This window comes from Humulus lupulus, chromosome 3 (genome assembly GCF_963169125.1).
Source record: "Humulus lupulus chromosome 3, drHumLupu1.1, whole genome shotgun sequence".
NCBI classification, from domain to species: domain Eukaryota; kingdom Viridiplantae; phylum Streptophyta; class Magnoliopsida; order Rosales; family Cannabaceae; genus Humulus; species Humulus lupulus.
The window spans coordinates 66597651-66605917 of NC_084795.1; the positions used below are offsets into that span (position 1 = coordinate 66597651).

General features: G+C 36.7%; 1 long non-coding RNA gene across 1 annotated transcript; it reads left to right on the forward strand.

Annotated features, from left to right (window-relative positions):
* Positions 1-2948: 2948 nt before the first annotated feature.
* LOC133821174 (uncharacterized) lies at positions 2949-3560 on the forward strand. Its single transcript, XR_009887357.1, has 2 exons — positions 2949-3010; positions 3121-3560. It is a non-coding gene; the product is annotated as an uncharacterized LOC133821174 (long non-coding RNA).
* The last annotated feature ends 4707 nt before the right edge of the window (positions 3561-8267 follow it).

Genomic DNA, 8267 nt, shown 5'->3' on the forward strand with positions numbered 1-8267 from the left:
GTCTCTAGATAGTAGGAAAAACTTAAATTGTCCATAGTTAATTTCCATTAAAAATTCTCGATAGTCAATATTGAATATTCAAATGTTTTCTGCTCTACACAAACTAATAGAGCTCAGCAATAGATCTTATTATGTAAGACCAACTTTATGTGTAGGAATCTTTGGCTGAACACCATAACTACAAACCAGCTATGATTACCGCTTTGGCTTTATAGTCTTTTCATGTAACCGTTATATGTGATAGATGATGAATATGATCATGATTGCTCTAGAAAAGTTTCCCTTTCCTGTTTTGATCTGTGAAGGTGGCATGTTGCTTTTTGGACATTCATTTTGCATTAAAAAAAAGCATTAGAGAAGTTTTTATGATCTGCTGTTGGCTGTGGCTTTTTGCTGTTGTGGATATACTCGGGTCTCCATTGCCCCTGATTTTTTATGCACTACCATTCTAACTTTGGCCCTTTTAACTTTCAAGTGTCTCATTTTACCATCTAATCATGTTTTGGCCCCTTATTTTATTGTTGACAAAAAAAATTAGGTCTGGGGTAGTAAAACCATACCAATATTTTATTGTCTTTTTATCCTATTAGATATTGATCTATAATATGATCAAATTAGTGCAGTTGCAGCTAACTATTTACCTAGTTTGTAATCCTATTTGCTTCAAGTGTTCTAGAAAAATTTAATTAATAATAACCTCTCACTTTCAATCTATCTATTTATATATATATAGATATAGCATTGTATCTAGCATTGTTCCCTTTAGTTTATTCTTTTGTATATATAGATCTATAAAATGTTTTGTGGGCCTCTTGGCATATACTTAAATTGTTTGCTTGCCTGAAGCCTTACTTCTGATTATGATGACTTTTACATTGTTTTTTTTTGGTCAGTTGCCCTTCATATGTTTCTGTAGCAGCCGTTAAGGCAAATTTATTGATGTGGCTTTAAATACAAATATTCTTGATACTGTCTCTAATGGTTCCTTGAGGTAAGGCCTTTAGTTTGATTTGCCAAGTTTAATATAGTTCTACACATCAGAGGTCAATATTTTAAAGACTGGTTGTTCTTTACAGGCAGTCTAATTTTCTTTCTTTTGAAAAAAAATATATTTTAGGTGCTAAAACTGATTAAAAAGGGTATCGTGTTGACATCATACGCTGGAAATCTGGTTGGGGTCATCTGGGACATGTTACTTCTGATTCTTCAATCCATAGTGTTCTTTTTCAGATTGTTTGCAGGACTTCACTAGCATTGGAGGTCTGAATGCTCTGATTCTGTTTGGTCAGAATTTGCTATTTAATTTTGTTTCTTCACTGATTTGAGCATTTTTCTTCCTATAATCTTTTTATTCTTTTGTCTTGTTTTTTTCCATTTATATTGCAGAAACTTCATGTTAGCTGTCTCTTTGATGTCACAGAAATTGAAGGTTTATCACTTGCTATATCATCTGTTTTGGATATTCTATACAATGTGCTTGCCAAATTTCCTAAGGTACATTGTCCATTAAACAAATGGCTACTTTTTTATTCTTGGGCCAAGTTGGAATTAGTAACATAGATGTTGGCAATTCTTGGTGCTATGGTTATTAGATGTAGTTAAATCTGAACATTGTTCTCATAGCAAAAATATTTTATACCCAGAAATCCCATAGACCTGCTTAGCGAGCCCAAGTTCGAAATTGGGGTTTCCTCCTAACTTTACAATATTTAGGGTGTGGGAAACTATAACAGTTGCTATGAGAAGTGCTTGTGTGGGGACTACCTCAAGCCTTCTGGAAGAAAACTACATGCTAACTTTGAAAGCTACTCCTTTTGAGGATTGCAAATTATTAACCTTCTTTGTTGCAAAGAAGAGTAATTATATTATGATCTTTGGACTAACTATTTTTTGAGCCAGAATTCAAAAATTTTGTTTGTCTAAAGCTGCAAAATATGCCTTCGTTAATAGAATTCTCTCTTTATGATTTTTGTTGATTCTGTGATTAGTACTTTTTAATTACAAGAGATGATGTTTTGTTATTTAAAATTTCCAGGATACATCTTCCAGCCTCCCCATCTTTCTTTAATCAGTTTTTTCATATGCAACAAAACCAATATCTGTAGTTGCTGCTGTTGTCTCCTTGGTATCTTATTTTCGCAATCCTGTAAGGATTCTCTCGATGCTTGAACTGAAAACCTTTTTCATATTATGTTGTTTCCTCTTATTTGAGGGGAACTTCTCTGCCTGTTATGCATTCAACAACAACACTTAAAGATTCTTTTACTTTGTTGGTTTTCTTTTTCCTTTTTGGTCTTCTAATTTTCTCAGTTTAGACTCACACATTCGTTCATCACCAACATTTTGTGGATTGTGCATGTAAATTGTATATGTGTATATGTATATATTAATATATATTGAAGCACACTATCCAGTAATGGTAGATACAAAAAGAAGGGGCAGTCCCTAAATTCTTTGGTTGAGGAAACCCAAAGAGACACGATGAAGTGATTTCTTCCACAGAAAACATTTATATTGGACCTTGGCATATCTTTAGTGTGTATCTATTTTTTTGGTATCAATCATGGCTTTTAATACTAATGAAACTCATAGTTTCATATCATAAGTAAACTTCATTGTTTGATATTGACAGGATGGATACGACATAGTTTTACTTGCATTTGTTTCGTCATGCTTGACTTCAATTGGTGTATCCCCATGCTAAAACGTGAAAGTCTATTCATTTAAAATGGATCTAATTATAGATTGACTATGGCATTAAGTACAAGGTTTCCATCATTATTAATGAGAAATTGTGCTGAGCACAAAGCCTGGGAAAAACTTGTCTGTATCCTTTATATGCTTTGGACCCCTTTTATGGTTTAATGGTTGTATGTAGACTGGCTATTCCTATATTGTTGGCAATCTTTACTACATTTTACTAAGGAGTTTTTACTTATCCATACAGGTGACAGCAGATTTCTTGCCACCATATTTTTCTGCAAGCAGCTTTGGTCTAGATGATAAACAGGTTTAGCATGTTCGAGTTAATGCATTTTCTTTCCTGGTCATTAATTTTTTTATTTGAACAACTGACCCATTGTTTCTCATTTAATATATTTTAATTAATACACCGTCTAGGTTGCTGATTTGAAATATTCTGTAAGCTTTATTCTACTAGAGCAATCTGAAGAAAATGAAGACTTATTTGTTGCTACCGTCAATCTTTTCACTGCTGCTGCTCATTATCAGGTGTGCTACTTTTTGACATTTGTATATGTTTTCTGGTGTCAATAAGTGTATCACTCTTAGGTAATTTTCCGTTGTTTCATTTTGGGATTTCTCATTAACTGTTTATATTGAACTTTGTGTTCTATACAGCCTACTTTTTTTATTGCAGTATTTGCCACCAAAGAGTTTATGGATGTCCAACCAGGTAATGCTGGTGATGGGAAGCTGCCAGCAATTAAGGTTTCCTCTGGGCTAGTAGAGTTTAAAAGTTCAAGCCTTGTAGATGCAGTACTTTGTTATGTTGTAAATTCTGATAGTCATATCAATAAGAGTATTTTGTGTTGAAAGTAGTAACTTTTAACTATGTTGAATATTTAAGACTCCTTGAATACTTTAAAAACATTTTGTTGTTGATGACAGTGTTGAATGTTTTAAACTAATTTGTAGATTGTTAATACAATGTTGAATGTTCTTACTTTTTGTTATTTGAAAATCATGTTCATTTGATGATACTAGTATATATTAGAAAGCTAATTTTAATTATATAAAAAAAAATTAAAATATAATAGAATAAATTAGTGTTATATAAATAAAATATATAATGAGAATTTAAACATATCTAAATATAACAATAATATGAAAATTGTGTTATAATATCTATTACAATAACACTTTTTATGCAAAGAATTGTGTTATGCAAACTTCATTATATAACACAAATAATGTTTTATACTGAAGTGTAGTATAACATAAAAAAAGTGTTATACTAAAGTGTAGTATAACACAAATTTATAAGTATTGAAATGTGTTATATAATCGACTATAAATAACATAATTAAACACTTATCTATATATTAAAATAACACAGAAAGTGTGTTATCGTTGACAGTATAATAACACATCTGTATAACAATGATAAAGTGTTATGTAAAGTACCTTGACCTACGATAACATAGTCGGTCTTAACACATCAAAAAGTGTTATGGTATGTTTTGATAACACATTTTTTGTGTTATTAAAAGCATTTTTTCTTGTAGTGGTACCAACGAACACAAAAGGATCCTCACCTTCAGGCTCAAAGGTGACCATCTTCCTTCTGCAATCAATGGTTGCCCCATACTTTGCCAACCAATCCATACCCAATATCATATCGAAGTCAATCATAACCAACTCTATCAAATTTACTAATAACTCTCTGCCCTCCACTATCACTGGCAAAGATCTAACCCATCGCCTGGATACCACTAACTCTCCAGTGGACAAGAAAGTTCCAAACCCCACAACATAAAAATCACAGGGTCTTCACAGTCTATCAATAATACTACTAGCAACAAAAGAATGTGTAGCACCAGAATCAATCAATACATTATAAGGGGTTCCAGCACTAAGAAGCTGACCTGTAACAACTGAGGGAGAAGCCTCAGCTTCTGCTTATGTCAACGCGAACACTCGAGCTGGGGCCGAGCTATCTGCTTTTCTGGGTTCTTCTTTTCTTGCCTTAGGGAAATCCTTCTTAAAATGACCTACTGCTCCACACAAGCAGCAGACCTTTGCCCTACACTCCCCCAAATGACGCCTCTTGCATCTAGGGCATTTAGGATGAGTCTTCCAGGCTTCACTACCACCTGGATGACCCATTAAGATACCACGGGGCCACCTATCAGGACCTGGAACTAGGAAGGTGTCAAGAACCTTCCTCTTCTGCTCACTGGGACCTATACCCCTACCAGAACCCACAAATGGAGGACCTGTCCTCCTGAACTCCTTTCTGGCTGCACTGTCTCGCCGGATCTTGTTCTCTGCACTCTCAGCTGTGAGTGCCTTCTCAACCACCTGTGCATAGGTAGTAACCCCAGCCAAAGTGGTAATACGTACATCACGGGCTAATCTGGGTTGTAGCCCCTGAAGAAATCTCTCTCTTTTGGTTCCATCAGTGGGCACCAGCTCCATGGAAAATTTTGCCAAATGATCAAACTCTAAGGCATACTCAATGACTGACAAACTTCCCTGAAGTAGCCTAATAAACTCCTCAGCTTTAGCTGCCCTGATGGCATCATTGTAGTATTTCTCGTTGAACATAGTCTGAAACTCTCCCCAACTCAAGGCATTAACATTTCTGGTCTGGGTAATAACCTCCCACCAAATTCGGACATCCTCCCAAAACATATAAGTGGCACAGGCCACTCTCTCATTACCAGTCACCATCATGAAATCTAGGATGGTGGTAATCATACTCATCCATTGCTCTTCCTTGGCAGGATCTGCAGTGCCCTAAAAAACTGGAGGTTGTTGCTTCCTGAACCTTTCATAAAGAGGTTCCCATTTATTTCCAACCTCAGGTAGTTGTTCTACTGCTGGCACTAACACAGGAGGTGCCTCTGATACACTAGCCACTGTAGGGGCTTATTGTTGTCTCAAGAGACGAAGCTCTTCTCCCTGTCTCAACACTATGGCCTGCTGATCACTAATCATTTGCTGCCAGTTTACAGGAGCTGGCTGTGGAATATGTGACTGGTCATTCTCCTGACCATGACTGTTATTATTATTCTGGCCTTGATTACTCTGGCCAGCTGACATATCTGTCTGCCCTGGATTCATTCTTATCACTGATACCTTGCTGAAACAATGATCAATACGGCCAGTCAGGTAGTGATAACTAAACCTCTTGCCGCCTTACGGTCCAAGAACAAACATACAATTATCATATTCCATAGTCATACAATTATACAAGCAGATACATGTTCATAACATTTAGCACTTAGCATGTATCTCATAATAGTTCACAAACAACAATACTAATAAGTATGTTCCAGCAATTTCAGTACTAATTAGCACACGGTTGCTGAGAATGTATTATTCAGGGCACATGTTTAACATGGTGTCTCATGTATACAGGTAAAGCATATATACTATATTTAAGCAGTTATACATATAACTACAAAAATAGATACCAAACCATGAGTCGAGCTTGACTTTAGTGATGTGTGTACATGCCCAGCCTGTCTACAGGAACCCTAACCTTGGAACACTCTGATACCAAGTTGTAACGCCCGGGTTACCCCAGAACAGTTACAGTGAACGGTGAATCGGAAATTTAACTCGCTACTCGAGTTCTTTGGTTAAAAACGTGCTTCTAGTGTTATTAACAGGGTAATGTAGAAAACCAATCAAAAGGAAAGGATATATTTTATTTAATACATAAAGCTGTTCATGGGCCCATCAAAAACATTTACAAGTTATTTACAACTCAAAATGATCATTACTATTTCAAATTTACAAACTCGCCGACCTAAGTGGCAAAAATAGGGTAAACCCCTAGTTCCTCTGAGAACTCATTGGTCGTGGTGGTCAAGCGGGCGCATATGTACACAGCACCACCTAAGCTCTCCACTCAAGGCTGGGTGAGCTTTTGTTTTCCTTTACCTGCACCACATAGCACCTATGTGCCAAAGCCTAGCAAGAAAACACTATATAGCAAACATATAATATCAAATGATGATCATAATAATCATACATAACTTATAACTCTGAACAGATGAGTGAATATCACTTTGTGTTTACAATAACCATGAATGAGCTTATATCTCTAATCAAATGAGTGATTCAACACTTGAGGTTTTGGTAAACCATACTGAGTGACTGACAAGAAAGTCACTAGCTCAAACAAATGAGAGACTGTTGGGTAAGTCTCTAACTTAACAGATGAGTGACTGATGGGTAAGTCACTAGCTTAATAGATGAGAGACTGATGGGTAAGTCTCTAACTTAACAGATGAGTGACTGATGGGTAAGTCACACAAGCGCTTTTAATTTTCATCGAACTTCAGGTTGGTCCGGTATTAATGCTCTTCTGAGTCATTTAATGCAGATGTCGATCAGATCTAATCTTTGTTGGCTTATATTTTACACGCCAAGGCTGTTCCTGACTTATGAGTCAGCACTGTGTGACCAGTGCCCAGTACCACTGCCGAACTTGACTAATGATGTCACAGCTTCATAGTTGATACCGACACCTTTGCCAATTCTGACAAATTAGTCAGTACAATGCACAAGTGAGCAAGATTTTCTAAGCATTCAATAATCAACCCATGTCCACATTTACACATTCAACATGCCTCATGAACAATCATCCATGTCACATATGGGGTGCAGTTCTCTTACCTCTGGTTCGAGCGAGAAATAAAACAAGAACGACTCCTGAGAACGATCGACCTTTTGATTCCTTAACGGTTACCTAATCATAACCAATTATAACCTCCATTAATGAAAATCAACAGTTAAAGGGTCTTAACCTAAACCCCACTCTCTGGACCTCGAAACATGCCCACACGGTGAGTAGATTCGATCCCGGGCCTTAAGGATTGAAACCCCGAGCCAAAAACCCTTAAAAACACTCAAAACGGGATTATGGAGGAACAGAGAAGTGCTACAACGCTGCTCAATAGCACCCTAGCACTATACTAAGAACCCCAAACCACCCAACAAAATCCTATGTAGCGCTATCGCGCCCTCTGATGGGCGCTGTAGCGCTACCCTCAGCCAGATACTCCCCTGAAATCTTTTCCTTCGACTCCTTCAATTCCAACTCAATTACAATGCTTCCAAACCTCATTTTTGGTGCCAAATGAACCCAAAAACCATCCTCACATACCCCAAGCATCACAACCACGAGAACCCTAGCCAAAACTCCCAACAAAACCCATCATCGAACCTAGAAATCTCAACTTAAAACCAAAGCTAAAACAGAGCAAACCAGGGAATTTCATGGCTTGAAACTTACCTCAAGCTCAGATTATGATGCTCTTCAATGTTGGAACACACTCCCAAGATCTCAAGACTTACTTCCCAAGCTTGAATCCTCAGGTTAGGCTCAAAAATCCAAAGAGAAAAAGGAAGAAAAATCAGTACAGGAGAAGCTCTTGAAGTTGCTCTGTTTTCCTCTTCTTTCTACAACCTTCAATGACTTTAACCTATCCTAGGGGTGAAAAGACCAAAATACATCTAGGTCAAATAAGGTTTTCTAAAGACTCCCAAGGGAAAATTTGACATTTCCCACT